This window comes from Mirounga angustirostris, unplaced genomic scaffold, assembly GCF_029215605.1.
Source record: "Mirounga angustirostris isolate CCGP_5_RB_7025 unplaced genomic scaffold, mMirAng1.0.hap1 SCAF_3, whole genome shotgun sequence".
Taxonomy (NCBI): domain Eukaryota; kingdom Metazoa; phylum Chordata; class Mammalia; order Carnivora; family Phocidae; genus Mirounga; species Mirounga angustirostris.
Window position 1 is genome coordinate 71,351,283 of NW_026991711.1, and position 15,714 is coordinate 71,366,996.

A 15,714-nucleotide genomic window follows, 5' to 3' on the forward strand; every position below is an offset into this window, starting at 1 on the left:
GTCTGGAAGATCTATCCTAGATCACATTTTGCAGAGTTGAAGTTTTATACACCGAATTGGCCTCTGTCCGTTGTGTGTTCATGTTAATTCTCTAGATGGTCTGTTTGGTCTACCATATTGCTAATTCTCTTCTCTTGCAGGCTTCTAACCTGTTGGTATATTACGAACGGGGGCAGAGAGAGACTGGTGGGCTCAAATGGTCGGGGCCACGGCGCCTCGCGTGGGCCTCACCCTCACCTCAGTCCCGGTGCTTCCAAACCCAGACTTGGGATTCGCCACCCAAATGTGTTTTTCTTGACATCACTTCTTGAGGAATGCTCTGTCTCCCTGTCAAGCAGGCTTGAGGTTTTAGAGTTCACTTTGACTTGCTGTCATCCCCTGCCTCTAATAGTCATTTATTGCGTCCTGTTGACCCTCCCTTCCCCTCTGGCACATGCCTCTTCCTTTCTAGTCCCGCTCCCTTGGTAGTGACCTCAGCAGTGGTGACTTTCAGCTTCCTGGCCCTTCGGAAATCCTCCTGCGTGTTCTCTTGGTACGTTTTTCCGTATTTCCTTTCTCCCCTGTTAAATGACAAGCCCCCCAAGGGCAGGGACCCCGTAGCTTTCTCCGCGCCCTGCAGTTCCTCACAGAGTGCGCAAGCAGCACAATGCTCAGGAAGTGCCTCCTGCATGAAGGGCCTGGGCCTGGGCTGGAGGACAGGACTTCTCAGGGCATGAGTGTGGCCCAGCAGGAGAGCCGCCGGGCCAGCCGTGGGCCTCCTCACCTGCCTGCGGCACCTGGTCACACCGCCCACAGGTAACCTCAGCGCTGGGAGCCGGTGCCTGCCTGGCCTCTGGCCGGCTGGCAACCGTCCCAGCCACATTTCACTTTGACCTCTTCTTTGAAGAAGGGTTTTGAGGCAACATTGTACGCGTAAAGGTCAACAAAGAAGAGTGGATGGTACGCCGACAGAATGTGAGTTAAAAGGCAGGAAGTGAGGCTGCTTGATATGACCAGGTTGGAGGGATGAGCAAAAAAAAAAGCCCCTGAAATAATTCTTTAATCATTTGTCTTTAGAGACGTAAAGTGGGACATGGAAAACAAACATTTCCATTCAATGTATACACAGTTTGGCAAAACAAATAACTGGGCTTTGTGAACGTCCAGACCTCCTGGAAGGAGGAAAGCGGCCTCTTGACTGGGCGTTCTTTCCCCGCCTGAGTTCAGAGTGGAAGAAATCAGAGGAGCCGCCCCTGTGTAGAGCAGGTAAAGCGGAATGTTTTCTTTTTCTAAATGAAAGCGAAAATTTCCAGATTTGGCCCAGGAGCCAAACTGATGAAAAGGTCTCTGGGTGGCCTGGTGTCATCCGGGGGAGGGACCCTCAGCCTGCTCCAGATGACCTGCTGACTTTTAAAGGAGTGCTCACTGAGCGTTTCCCAGAGCCTGAATGACACACTGGGAGCTAGGACGGCTGCGGTCACTGTTACTGTGGTCACACGCTCTACAGAGGACATCCGTCTTAGTGCTACAGAAACCAGGATATTTCAGTCTTCTAGAATAAAAATTAGTGGCTAAAAACTCAGTCATTATTAATTACATTGTTTATATAAAATTCATGTATCTTATATCCGTTGGTCATGTTTATCTTTTTAATAGCTTTAAGCCAATTTTAAGATCTCTAAGCAACAGCCCTGAAGTCTTTTACCATCTGAGTTAGGGTAGATAAGAAATAAATCAGGGGCGCCTGGGTGGCTCAGTTGTTGAGCATCTGCCTTTGGCTCAGGTCATGATCCCAGGGTGCTGAGATCGAGCCCTGCATCGGGCTCCCTGCTCGGCGGGAAGCCTGCTTCTCCCTCTCCCACTCCGCCTGCTCCTGTTCCCTCTCTCGCTGTGTCTCTTTCTCTGTCAAATAAATAAATAAAATCTTAAAAAAAAAAGAAATCAGACAATCACCTTACTTTTATGTTTTCAGCTACATATTTGTCTAGTGCCTTGTCAATGACTGAATACCTTCATATTATAAAAGTGCAGTTATTTTGAGTACTTAATCTTCACATTCACTTCATGGGTTGGCTATTAATAAGATTTCTTGTAAATTAAGAAGCTAATAAAAATAATAGCAAACATAGAGCTCTTACTATGTGCTAGGTGCTCTTTAAGTGCGTTGCACATATTAATTCATTTGAGCCTCTCCCAAACTCTGAAGTAGCGATGATTACCATTATCCGTATCTCGCAGAGGGAAAAAATGGAATCCAGTCCTATGTGAGATTTTAATTTCTACCTCATCTCTCTGTTCCTTGATTCTCACAGTAGAGAGAAGGCAGGGATGGGGTGAGGTGTAGGTGAGGTAAGCAGTACCCTTATCCCAGTTTTCAGGTGAAACAGAAGTCAAATGACTTGCCCATGATTGCACAGCCAAGGTCAGGCAGGGCTTCTGATTCCTCAGATCAGTGAGCAGGTATAAAATGGGACATAGGAAAAAATTTTTCCCCGCTCAATATGCCTTAAAATCAATAATGGAGCTTGATAGGAGTTGCCAGGCCTTCCCACCCAGGTGCAGGGAGCCCTGGTATTCTCTTCCATGCCAAGTTCATGGACAGAGAACATTCAGAAGAGGGACCACTGCCCACAGCAGCCATTTCATTTTATGCCGTAAAGACATGGTGAATGCACCTGCCTAGGGATTCGCGGTCAGGTAGGAGGTACTAGATAGTTTGCTTTGCTGGCCGGTCCAGGTAATATGATGATGTGCATGAGCCTGTGAGGGAGCTTCCCTGTTACTTCAGGAAACTTTCTGTGCCCGGCCCTGGCCTTCTCCTTCTTGTTTCCTGATTTGTATAATGTGACGGGGCTGGCTGTGGATAGACTAGAGGGTGGCCTTGCTGTGTTGTTGGCAAGGGCACCATGGGTGGGGGGGTGGGCAGGAGGTATTGCTGGTCAGCCACAGAGGTGGCTTCAGGTGGGGACTTGGCCGAATGAAGAGGGTTTGGGGCGACTCCTGCACAACCACTTAGAGCTCGGACAAGCACCACAGACTCTCTCTGAGGCTCAGTTTTCTCATTTATAACATGAGGATTGATTGTTGATCTGTTCTTCGGAAACACCAAGCACAGTGTCTGTGACATACCAGCTGCTCAGATTTTATTAAATTAAGTTGAAGACTTAAAAAAAAAAAAAAGCCTTTTTATAACGTGGTGTGTTGTTATAACTAATCACTAGAATCTCTCTGGGCATTTTTGAGACCACGCGAGGTCTCGGGCAGCTCAGGAGCAGCTCACTTTGGAGGAAGAGGGTGGATCATCAGGTGGTCCAGGCGCCGTCCAGCTGTGCAGTTCCATAATAGAGGCTTTGTATTCAGAGTGGGCCTGGACTGCCCACATTCCCGAGGTGGCAGAAGCAGCTGCAGACGTCCAGAGCTCACTGCCCCTAAGGCTGGAATCATCAGGGCCCCTGCAGGGAACAGATGGCACTCTCAAGCTCGGTATTGGCGGTGAGTTGAGTAAAGCAACTGTTTACAGAGGCAGGGCCAGGGTTAGGGGTGGTCTGACTGTGTTAGTGGCCTGGGGTTGCCAGGGGGCCCTGAGGGGCCCAGCACCCTAGGCCTGGAGAGACAAAGGAGGGTTTGGTGACCACAGCTGTGGGGGGGCATCTTCCGTCACAGAGCCTGTCTCCTCCTGCTGGCCCCAGAGAGCTCAGGGTGCACATAGGTGGGCTCCCAGTATGTAGTGAGGAGGGTGGAGGGTGGCTCGGGGGCAAACAGAAGAGGAGGTGACTTCAAGCATTGGAGGACGAAGACCATTTAGGTGAGTTGTGTATCCTCACCTTTTGGTTTGCTTTAGATAAGACTCAGTTCTTAAAATGTGGTTCAAATGATTGGACAGAGGCCCATTTTGAAAGCATTTAAACTGATGGCTTCTTTGGTAAAATTCCTTCAGTTACTTAGAATCCTGAAGTCCTGCATGCAAGCGCTTCTAAGTCATTCAGTGTGTTTGGATTTGGGTTGCCTCACTGGTCAAATAAAGGGATGGGTTAGATCAGGGCTTAGCAAACTGATCTATAGAGAGCAGGTAGCAAATGTGTTTGGCTTTTGGGGCCAGATGTGGTATTTTGAATAATAATCTTTCTCTTCCTCTTTTTCCTCCTCCTCCTTTAAAAAAAAAAAAGAAAATTTAACTGCAAAATCCACTTTTAACTGGGGATCAATACAAAAGTGGGCCACGCACCATAGTTTGCCAACTCATGGACTGGGTCTCTGTTTCCCTAAGCACAGTGTGTGTGCCCTGTGTGCAGTTTCAGGGAGTGCACAAACATTGTTATCTAAATAGTCTGGAGCTCACCACCCATATGACTGTAGCCGTCAGGGTCCCTGCAGGAAACAGACGGCACATCCATTGGGTAATGGAGCTGAGTTTAATATTTGAGTTCAGATCATTTTGGTGGTCCTCCATTTGCGAGTAATACAAAGCTTTCTACAAAAAATAATTAAATTACGGAAGAGGAGGATTCCTTTAAGGAAGGATATTATAAAGAACAGTATGCATGCTACAAAGATACAGCAAAAACTCAGGAAGGGGGTGTGAGAATAGATGGGTTTGGAATGTATTAGATTGTCTTGGGACTCTTTGCTGGCGCTGGCATTTCTTGGTGATTTCTTATTTGGGAACTATTTTACATAGATGAAAATGTTCTCAAGAAGTGCCTCAAGAAGAAATTTTGTGTAAGTTAATGGGAGAAAACAAGAGGACAGAGCCATTTTTCAGTTGAGCCCCGACTGATATACATGGCAGGTGTGTCTGATGCCCCACCCGCCTTGCTCCCCTCTCTGCCGGGGTGAAAGGTGGGAGCCCTTTGGAGTCGTAACTTACTCCCTGCACTTTCAGTTTCCGTCACTGTTCCTATATAGAATTGCAGCAATACAGCCAGCTATTTAGCCCCAGGAGAACAAATTAAGTCTATCGAAGTACAGAAATTCAGAGGCCAAGGCTTGCAAGTGCTTGCTTAATTCCCTTTGGTAATCACTGGGCTGGCGCAGGCAGGCCCCACTTTCTTGGACCTGGGCCACTCTCCTGGCCACATCATTTGTCTTCATAGGCTTCTTCAGAGCTGCTGCGGGGTCGGGGACACGTCCTCGGGAGGATAGGGGTGGGCTGACACCTGCCTGAAGTGAGTTGTACCCAGGGCTTGTAAATGCCCAGGAGAGTAGTATGAACTCACTTGTCAGGTGTGCCCAGGCAAACAAAGGACTGCCACCAAGCCTCATGAGCATTCCGAACATTCAGTGCAGAAAGTATCCCGAAATTTGTTTCCCGTACATTTTTCTTTCCAGCTCCCCAAGTTGGACATGTCTTTTCCCTGCCTCACTGGTGATTTATCTGTCCTGGTAGCACACATTGATGATCTTTGGAAGTTCTGTGCTAGTGCTGAGAGACCTTACTGGGTTTTTTTACTGCCTGATGATCTTTTACTTCTGATCAAGAAGTAAAAGCCTTCCCATGTTCTCTGAGATCCGGGCCACCTACGCACAGAGTGAGAGGCGTTTCCCCTGTATCCCATTGGAGCTCAAAGCTTAACTAAGTATATTATTTAACGGACTGCACTCTTGCTCAATTTTATTATTCTGTGCCCTGTCATGATGAAGTATCTAAGCGCTGTGTTACACCTGGAGCTTACGTTTACAGTGGAACAGAATGAGAAAGACCCAGTGCTTGCAGGGAGGGTGTGTTAAATAGGACATAATTTCACACTGGTGAAGCGCTCACAGCAAAATGTTCCATATAATAAGCGGCTTGTGTAAGGAGGTGGGGCTCCCCTTACCAGCTGCAACCAGCGCTATAATTATTGATTTCTGGGTGGGGGGAGGTGGTAGATTTTGACTTGAGGTGGAGTTAAAGTATGTGGACAAAGTGCTGCTGTTACACGGGACTTGCACAGAAATCCTGGAGTCTGCCCTGGCACCGTTCATAGAAAACCGTGCCGCAGTCTCTGGTGGATTGGGCTCCTCTTAGCTTTAAATTTTTTTTAACAGCTTTATTGAATACAATTTAATACCATAAAGTTAATCCATTTAAAGTATAAATTCAGTGGTTTTTATTATATCCACAGTTAAGCAACCATTCGCACAATTTTAGAACATTTTCATCACCGCTAAAAGGAAGCCTGTATGCATTAACAGTCACTCCCCATCCCCTCCTCCATCCCCGTCCCAGCCCTGGGCAACCATTAATGCACATTCTGTCTTTATTTGAGACATTTCATGTAAACGGAATAACACAATATGTGGCCTCTTGTGACTGGCGTCTTTCACCTAGCGTGCCGTTTTCAAGGTTCATCTGCATGGTAGCATGTGTCCCCGTTTCACTCCTTCATATGGCTGAATAATACTCCATTGTATAGGTATTTTGCATTTGATTTATTCATCACTTAGTGGACATTAGGGTTGTTGAACCACTTTTTGGCTATTCTCAATCATGCTGCTGTGAACATTTGTGTACAAGTTTTTGTGTGGATATGTGTTTTCATTTATCTTAGTTATATATCTAGGAGTGAGTTGCTGGGTCATAAGGAAAGTGTGTTCAGTTTTTTGAGGAATCTTCTTAGTTTTTTTAAAAAACTGTATTTTTATTGTACATTTTGAAGCGTACATTTCAGCGGCATTAAGTACATTCACGTTGTTGTGCAACCATCACCGCATCCCTCCCCAAAGGTTTTTATGAAACAATCAGCACCGTCTCTTGGCCCCCAGAAAAGAGAAGTAACTTTAACTTTGACTTGGCAAAGGGACGGGTTAGTGAAAAGCCAAGTCACTGCCTTTCGAGAGGTAGCATAGGTGAAGGGTCCTTGGCCCAAAACCATAGGGTCTGTCTGCATGATTGCTACTGCTTTCTTTCTTATTTCTTTTAAAGATTTATTTATTTATTTTAGAGAGAGAGTATGGTGGGGAGGGGCAAAGAGAAAGAGAAACCCAAGCAGACTCTGTGCTGAGCATGGAACCCACTGGGGCTCTATCCCACAACCCTGAGATCACGACCTGAGCCAAAACCAAGAGTCAGAAGCTTAACCAACTGCGCCATCCAGGTGCACCAGATGCTACTGCTGTAAAAAAATGTTGGTTAAGAGCAGCAGTAGGGAGGAGGTGGGTAACTTGAAGAGGCTGCCCAAGAACTGGGAGGAGGGGAACGAGAGAGGTGGGCTACTGCCAGCATTCTTTGGGGGAGCCCACTGGGTGTCTTGGAGTGACACCATCCTTCCCAGACACCTCTCCAGGACACACAGCATGAGTACAAGAGGCTTATTTTCCTGACTGGGCCCTTACAGGTGGCCTAAGAGAGTCCTGAATATAAGGGATCATGTGTTACATTTACTGAGTCTCAGGAGAATGTACCAGTGTAGGGTCCAAATATGTGTGTGTGTTTTTGGGGGGATCCATCATAGAGCTAGAAGAGATCTTGGAGAAGGTTTGCGTAGACTATGGACAGCAGAACCCTGACTTCCCTTCTGTCCGTGCCCTGGCAGGCTGGCCCCCTTGCCCTCTCGGGACCCCCTTGTGCTGTTCCGCACCTCCACATTTCCATGTTGCTCTGATTTCCATGGGGAGTGCCTACCTTCCTCTCTCAGCCTCGCCAAACCTTCACCTTGGCCGCTGCCTCCCCTGATCCTTCCATCCTGGGTCTTTTGCTCTGAAATTCTCCCATGTCTCCTTTCTCTGCTGCTCATTTGGAGAACACCCTGTGTGGTTTTTGTATTGTATTTGTACGTTTCATGAGTACCTCTTTTTTCAATAATACGCCACTTCCTCACTGGCAACGACTGTATTTTATTAAACTCTTTGGGTTCAGTTACTGGCAGAGAGAAACATCAAATGTCCAAAGTCAGGGTAGGTGCCACAAGTCTACCCCTGCAGCTTGTTAGTGAGATAATTCTTTTGAAATATTGACAAACCATGTAATTAAGAGCTGATTATTCACACATCAAACAATTGTTCACTTCAACTGGAGAATTTCTTAAAATAGCAGCTCCCCCTGGCTGCATTTATCTATTTGTATGGCTCATTAGCTATTTGGTGGAGAAATTTCAAAATGCCAACCAGGAGCCAGTGCATTTGCAGAACAGGATGAAATGAAGGCGGAGTATTTCTTTCTTTCTTCCTTTTTTTTTTTTTTTTTAAAAGATTTTATTTATTTGACAGAGAGAGCGGGATAGCACAAGCAGGAGGAGCAATAGAAGGGAGGGAGAAGCAGACTCCCCGCCGAGCAGGGAGCCTGATGCGGGGCTCGATCCCAGGACCCTGAGATCATGACCTGAGCCAAAGGCAGACGCTTAACAACTGAGCCACCCAGGCGCCCCAAGGCAGAATATTTCTGAAATGCTATCACTTATTCAGGGACAGTCTCCTAGGAATGTATTTACTTTAAAAAGTGCAGGATATATTTATATTCATAATCTCAATTTATTACTACTTTTAAACAATTCCATGAGCGGGGCACCTGGGTGGCTCAGTCGTTAAGCGTCTGCCTTTGGCTCAGGTGGTCCTGGGATCGAGCCCCATATCGGGCTCCCTGCTCGGCAGAGAACCTGCTTCTCCCTTTCCTACTCCCCCTGCTTGTGTTCCCTCTCTCACTGTCTCTCTCTCTCTGTCAAATAAATAAAATCTTTTTAAAAAAACAAAACAATTCCATGAGCTTACCAGTAGTTTCCTCTTTGGAGAAGTGAGGAAACAGATTCAGAACCATTTGCCCCAGCTCATTGAGCTGGTCAGTGGTTGAGCAGAGATTGGAACCAAAGTCACCTTGAAGACCTATCTATACCTCCTTGCTCCCTCTCATCTCACTGCGTTTGCTGAGTGGGAGGATCCTCCATGTGTCTGATTAAAGTTTTACTGTAATTATATCATGGCCCACTGCCTTGGGGTCCTATTATACTCTCATGTAGAGTTTCAGTAGCATTAAAAATAATGGAGCATCCGAGTGGCTTTAAGAGTCAGATGCGCCGTGGTTTGAACCAAGGTTCAGCTTTATAACTACTTTACATGGCTGGCTTGCCATAAGTAAAATGGGTATAACAGCTGCATAAACTTCAAGGCCTGGTTTGAGTGTTAGATGAGGTCATGCACATACAGTGCCTTACAAGGGGCTGGCTCCTAATAGCCATTTAATAGGAATGTGAGCCATTCTTATTACTGTTATTGGCATGGGGTGTATGGCTGGCTTCAGATACGTATTTATTACTCCTGAACGGAGGCAGAAGTCAGAAGCTGGTTGGTGAGAGCCCCAAAGGGGGAGGGAGGGAAGTGGCAGCATGGAGAGTCACTTCTTTGTACCTGCCCTCCCTCCCTCCTCCCCTCTTCTTCCTGCCCCAGTCAGCTTTTCCCATGACAGCCTGGGAGGATTTCTTCCTTAGGTGACAAGTTGGTCCCTTCCAACTCTTTGAATTTATGATTTCATTTTTCAAATCTCAGGCATGAAAAAACAGAGGTTCATGGCTCCTTGGTGAGCAGAACTTTCTGGGATAGAAGTGGCCATCCTCATATGCTGAACACTGCCTCATCTCTGTGCTTTCTCCGAGCCCGAGCCCACAGAGTAGAGATGTCCTTCCACTCAAACACTGAAACAGTGTGTTTTGCACAAGAGGACTATTTAATGCAGGGGCAACGGGATCTTTCTGTCACAGTGGAGGTCCTGCTCTGAAAGACCTGTGAAATGGGGATGAGGCATTCTCTCTGCTGCTCCTGTGAGCACAGTAGGGCTCGGCCTGTTGGTTCCTTTCTCTCGCAGGGGCCTGCCTGGCCATCCCAGCTTTTTCAGGTTTGACCTTCACCTTCTAAGCAGAGTCATGCAGGGCACCTGGGTCTCAAGCCTTCCACAAGATACCGACTCACCCTCAGACATGAGAACTCAGATTAATAAGTGGAGCATGTCTTAGTCACACTACCTTTTTTACTTGTTTACTCTTCCCTGTCTTCTGCTTTGCCTCTTAGTTATTCTCAATCCTGGTTTCAGGACAATGGAGGGTTCTCCGGCGATGTAGTGACAAGGTTTTGCTTTCCAGTGAATACATGCTTGTTTGCAGACATTATTTGAAGCTTTTTTTTTTTAAAAAAGCAATTCTTAAACCAGTTCACTAAAAAAGTCTGTAGAACACTTGGCAGTCTAGAGTTTCCCACAGTAAGACAGACTTTCTCTACCTCAGTGCTCTGTCGATACATCTCTGCTGTGGACGGCGTCCCATGCACTGTAGGATGTTGAGCAGCATTTCTGGCCTCTGAGCTCTAGATGGCAACACCACCGTCCCTCCCTTGGGGTGACCACAAATGTCTCCAGGCATTGCCAGATGCCCCTTGGCGGGAGCGGGAGCAGAAGCAGCCCTAGTTGAGAACTGTTGCCCTGTGACCTCAGACTCGGCCCCTCCCAGCTTCTCTTGCCACCCCTCCTCTTCCCTGGGCATCACCAGGAGAAACAGGCCAATGGCGAAGAACGGCCTTCACTCGCCTGTTGCAGTACACAACATAGAAGGATGTTGTGGCCTTTTCAGGGAGTGTTTTGCGTCTCAGAGGAAGGTTGAATCATCAAATTGTGAGCCCAGTGGCCTTTTCCTTGGTGCAGAATGGCTGGAGTAATTTTAATTATTGAAGGATTGGGGGTAGGATAAATATCTTGCTGTTATTTCCTTGACCACATTTCCTTTAGAGTTTGTAATTTTTTCCCCTAATAAGTTTTATAGAACCACAAATGTCTATGTGGAGTCTGTGGTCTTTCAAACAGCATTTATGCTTCAACATTATTGCTGTCTCAGGGAGGGGATGGAAACTGGTATAGGTCCCCAATACAGGTGGGATTCGGGTGGGCTTGGAAGTTGGAAGAAGAGGTGAGGCATTCACATTCTCAGGTGGACGCTGGAATCCAGTGTGTGGGTTTTCCTGGGAAACTGCCGAGTAGCAGCTGTGAAGCCCACAGCCAGGGGGTAAAAGACACTTCCTTATCATTGAGAAGCTGGGAAGCGAGCATGTGTTAGGCAGTCATGGAGCCGTGCAGGTCCGAAAATGTGGGTCCACATGAAGCGTAAGGGAACGTGAGCTGTAAAAATATTGTGGTTTCTGGGGCCCTCCAGATCTGCCCCTTGGGAGTGAATTATTTCAGTCAATAAGGGTCTGGTCATTTCTGAGTAGATCGAAAATGCAGTTTTAAGACTGGGAGGCGGAAGAAGAGCAGGGCCTTCTCCCATATCCCGTGCTCCTCTTTGAGGGGTGCAGGTGCAGCTGCTGGGGCGTTCCGTCCTTGATGCGGTTCCTGCGGTGCCCGCCCGCCAGGCTCCTCCCAGAGCAGGGTATGGAAGTCTGAGTGTCTCTGAGCGTAGGGCTGGGTCCTTTGGTGAGGTCTGGAGGCCTGCCCTGCTGGTCTGGGGATGTTGCAGTCTCCTCTCGGTACCTCAGGCTTTCGTTCCATCCTCCCCCTCTTCCCTGGAACAGAAAATTGATGTCCGTTTAACTACTTGGCAGCCTCTTAGCCTGTGCTCCCTTTTAACCAACAAAAATCTTAGGCTGAAATTTGAAAACTATTCATGCCAAAGAAAAGAATTAATCAGGATTTGCTTTTTTAAACTACAAATGCTACCCTGCCAGGATTCTGACATCCTCCATGTCCCCTTGGGAACTGGCCTGGCCCTTCCATAGGCGCTCGGCCGTCCCGAAGGAGCTCTGTTCTTGCCAGAGATCTTGGTTGGAGTCAGTAGACCTGACAGAGATCCCTTAGCCACCTTGAACTGAGCTTCCTGTAGCTTCATTCCTTACAATAACCCTAGCATCTGCCCTTCTCATGGGATGGAGCACATACTCGTGTCGTTGGGGCTCATCCTGTATCTCATGGAGTTGCTTTAGGAGATCAGAAGCGTGCTTCCTCCAGTTGACATTTCATCCATTCTTATTTTTCGAAGAGGTGTTTCCAGTCATAGAATGTAAGCTCCAGGAAGTCGGGGATTTGCGTCCAACCAGGTCACTGCTGCATCTCTGGGTTCTAGAACCGTATCTGGCACCTGAAACTTTTGTGGAATGAACAGAATCAAAACACACTCACAGGCAAAGCAGCTGTTTAAGTTGCCAAAAAGTTGGGCAGGCATTGTGTTTAATAAATGGCAAAACATTTTTAGTGCTTCATCAGTGTACCTAGTGAAAAGATCTGATTCCTTCTGATGTCTAAACTGCTCAGTGGAAACATGTTTGCTGCTGTTTTCATGTTATTTTGCGTACACACGCCCTGTCTGGATGCTGGGTGTCCCACCGTTACACAGAGCCCAGCTCGTCCCGGGGTGCTGTTGAAATGCTGCTTGCCATATTTATGAAATACATGAAATCGTGTCCTTAAAGTGTGAAGTTTATGTAGCATTCTCATTACTCTGTTTTTTTAAGAAGTGAGTTGTCAAATCTGTAGAAATAGAATAAATCGGCTAGAACATTCTTGGATTAAAGAAAAGCAGTACTAATGAATGTATTTGCTATGCATTCCAATCCCATTAATCCTGATGAGTTCAGCCTGGATTAATGTATGGCATGCTTTGCTTTTCTTCAGGACTTCTGAGTTGGGCATTAACTGCTTGTATACGGTGACAGGAGAATGTGAGCAGAGTAGGCTGCTTCATCACGCCCAAAGAAGCAGGAGAGCAGCTTTCGTGACATGAGCTTGTATCTAGCTTGGCTGTGTTCACTTGACTGGACGGCCCATAAAGCAGGGGTTCTCAAACTGCTTGGTCTCAGAACCCCCTTGTGCTCTGTAATTACAGACTACTGAGAACTTGAAGGAGCTTTGCTTATGTGGGCTGTATGTGTCAGTGTTGATCATATTACAAATCTAGAATTTAGAACAACTGCAAATATTTATGTACTAATCCATCTAAAAATAACAGTAAATCATTTTATGTTAACAACATTTTTATGAAAAATAACTAGTTTCCACAACAACAAAAAAATAGTAAGAGTAGAGTTGTTTTACATATTTACAAATCTCTTTAATGTTTCAGCTTAATAGAAGGCATCTTGGTTCTTATGTCTGATTATGAATCGGTCAGTTTTGATGTGTTGTTTTAGTTGAAGTATATAAAGAAACTATGGCCTCAGATAGGTCCTTGGAAAAGGAAGAGGACTTCAGTAGCCTTTTTGGATAATTATGGGTATTCTTTTTTGATACTGCACAAAAACTTGAAAGGAGGTAGTTGGTTCCACAGTGGAAACTGAAACCCTATTGACGGACTTTTTGTACTTGAAAATGGGTCTGTTTTGTACTTTTTTAAAAAATTCCATTTTGTACTTTGAATCAATCATTTGTCCATGTATGATTCTGTTTCAGTGAATTACTGTCTTACTGAATTACGCAGATCTTCCAGATGTTGACAGATTTTATCATGTAACTGTTTTCTAAAAATCACATTTGTTAATATCACCACCAGTGTCATCTGAAAACTCTTTAAGTTTTGGGAAACTTTCGAGTTCTGGGTGACGGATGCAAGTTTTCCAAACTTCTAAGTTTTTTTTTGTTTGAAAGCTCAACTTTATCATTGGCACCAAACATTATCAGTTGTTTTTCTTCTAGATTCTCCTCCTTTTATTCCAGAGTTTTCTTCCTAAGAGTGAGATCCGATCATGGCGTTTGGCTGTCTCTTCCTTCCCCAAAGAATAAAGTGCAGTTTTCTTGGCTTGGCCACAAGGGCTTGGATGACTTTGCCCCCATCTCCCAGAGCTTTGACAGTTTCCAGCCTTGTTTCCAGCCTCTACAGTTTTGTTTTGTTTTGTTTTTTCATTGGCTTAAAACCACACATATTTATTGTCTTGCAGTTCTGGATGGAGGTCAGAAGTCCGAAAGAGGTCTCACCAGGCTCAAGTCAGGGTGTTGGCAGGGATGTGCTCCATTCTGAAGACTCTTGAGAGAGAATCTGGTTCTTTGTCCTTCCCAGCTTCCAGAGGCTGCCTGCCTTCCTTGGCTCCTGGTCCCCTGACATATTCAAAGCCAGTAATGGCTGATGGGGTCTCTCTCACATTGCATCCCTCTGACACTGACTCTCCTGCCTCTTCCATCTTATAGGGACCCTCGTTGATGCCATCAGACTTGCCACAGGAAAATCTTCATATCTCAAGGTCAGCTGATTAGCATCTTTATTCCTTTGGCAACCTTAATTCCTCCTTGCCATGTAACCTAACATATTCACAAGTTCCTGGAATTGGGATTTGGACTTATTCTGGCTGTCACATTCAGGCCTCTCCATTTTCACATTCAGTTCCTACTCTGTATATGTTGGCTAGACTCATCCTCTAAATATCACTTCATTGCATAAGCCTTTTCTCAATCTCCAGGTGGAGCCAACTACTTTCTTTTCTGCGGAGATACTCGCATATGAGCCACACCCTCTTAGTGCCCTTGTTGCAGTAATACATCTGTATGTCTGTCTCCCCGTTGGGCTGTGGCCCTCTCAGTGTCCTTGTGGTGCTTGGCACATGATAGAGAACGAGCAATATGTTGTTAATTTTGGACATTTGGTCCTGGGCTGTGTTTGAGATGCTATTGAATGAGTGTTCAATTTCTTTGGTGTGATGACGGCATTACAGTTCTATAGAAGAGTGTCATTTTTAGGAGTTACCAAAATACTTAGAGGTCAAGTGTCATGATAACTATTATAGCTCACTCTCAAGTGGCTTGTGAGAACAGTTTATATTTATATAAAGATAAAGCAGATACGGTAAGTGTTAAATATTGGTGTAAATGTAGATGAAGACCACGTAAATGTTCATTTAACCTTTCTGTAGGTTTGAGGGGGACATTTTCAAAACAGAAAGGGGCAAAGAATGAAGTATTAATGTAGAATGAATGTGCGGGTCAGGATGGAGTCGGATTTCAGTTGTGGGAAATCCGGTCTGCTGCTGTTGAAGTTCTGAAACTCTCAGTGTTGATTAGCATCTTCATGTGCCTCTTTGGCATAATGATAATCCTCTCTGGGTTCACATTAGTGCAGATCATATTCAGGAGGCTTAATTAGACCTCTCCAGCTCCTGGGTGAGCATGTGAGTGTGTGCAAAGTAGAAATGGTAAGATGGAGGAAACAAAGGACTTTATATGCTGCTCCTCGAGGAGCTTCTTCCTGGAATGCCCTCTGCGAAGGTGACTGTCCCGCTTGCATACAGTGGTGACTCGAGTCACTCGATCCCTTCTGGGACTGCAGGCCACTCCCCTAGACTCATCACGAGAGCTCCCATCCTACATTTAGAGCACCCCGGCCCATCCTGATGTGGACAGGGCAGGAGTATACTTGTGCCCATCTGACAGCTGGTCCAGGAGAGTCCTTTGCAAAATGGCCATTCACAGATGGTGTCCGACTATTTCCTGAAGGACCCAGCTAAGGCTGTCTGCCTCTGCTGGTCTCAGTTCTCAATGCCATTGTCAGAGGGGGGATTCACTCCCCTCACGGCTCCTAGCGAGGGCCTCAGAGCTTTTACTCACCTACCTCTGTGTCCTAGATCTGTGGAAGTAGCCTGTCTGGGTGATGCTTTGATACTATTCTGGTTTGAGATAGGATCATCATTGATGGAGGTAACGTGGTAGGATCAATGGCTTGAAGGCCATCTCGTCCAGCTTCCTGTCTTGTTCCCTGCCCAGTGGTGCTTCGCTGCATGCCTGCTCAGTCCCTGTGGTCGGACCCTCACCTTCCCAGCCACTCACGCCATTCGTCTTCGGAAGGTGGGGTGTACTTCCTGACACTG

At 46.2% G+C, this 15,714-nt stretch overlaps 1 protein-coding gene and 1 pseudogene across 2 annotated transcripts in view; both read left to right on the forward strand.

The window, feature by feature from the left end:
• The window catches only part of SLC7A1 (solute carrier family 7 member 1), an 86,373-nt gene that overhangs the window by 21,751 nt on the left and 48,908 nt on the right, over window positions 1-15,714 (forward strand). The gene's annotated exons all lie outside the window — the stretch shown is intronic.
• The window catches only part of LOC135363852 (small ribosomal subunit protein eS24-like), a 44,968-nt pseudogene that overhangs the window by 21,751 nt on the left and 7,503 nt on the right, over window positions 1-15,714 (forward strand).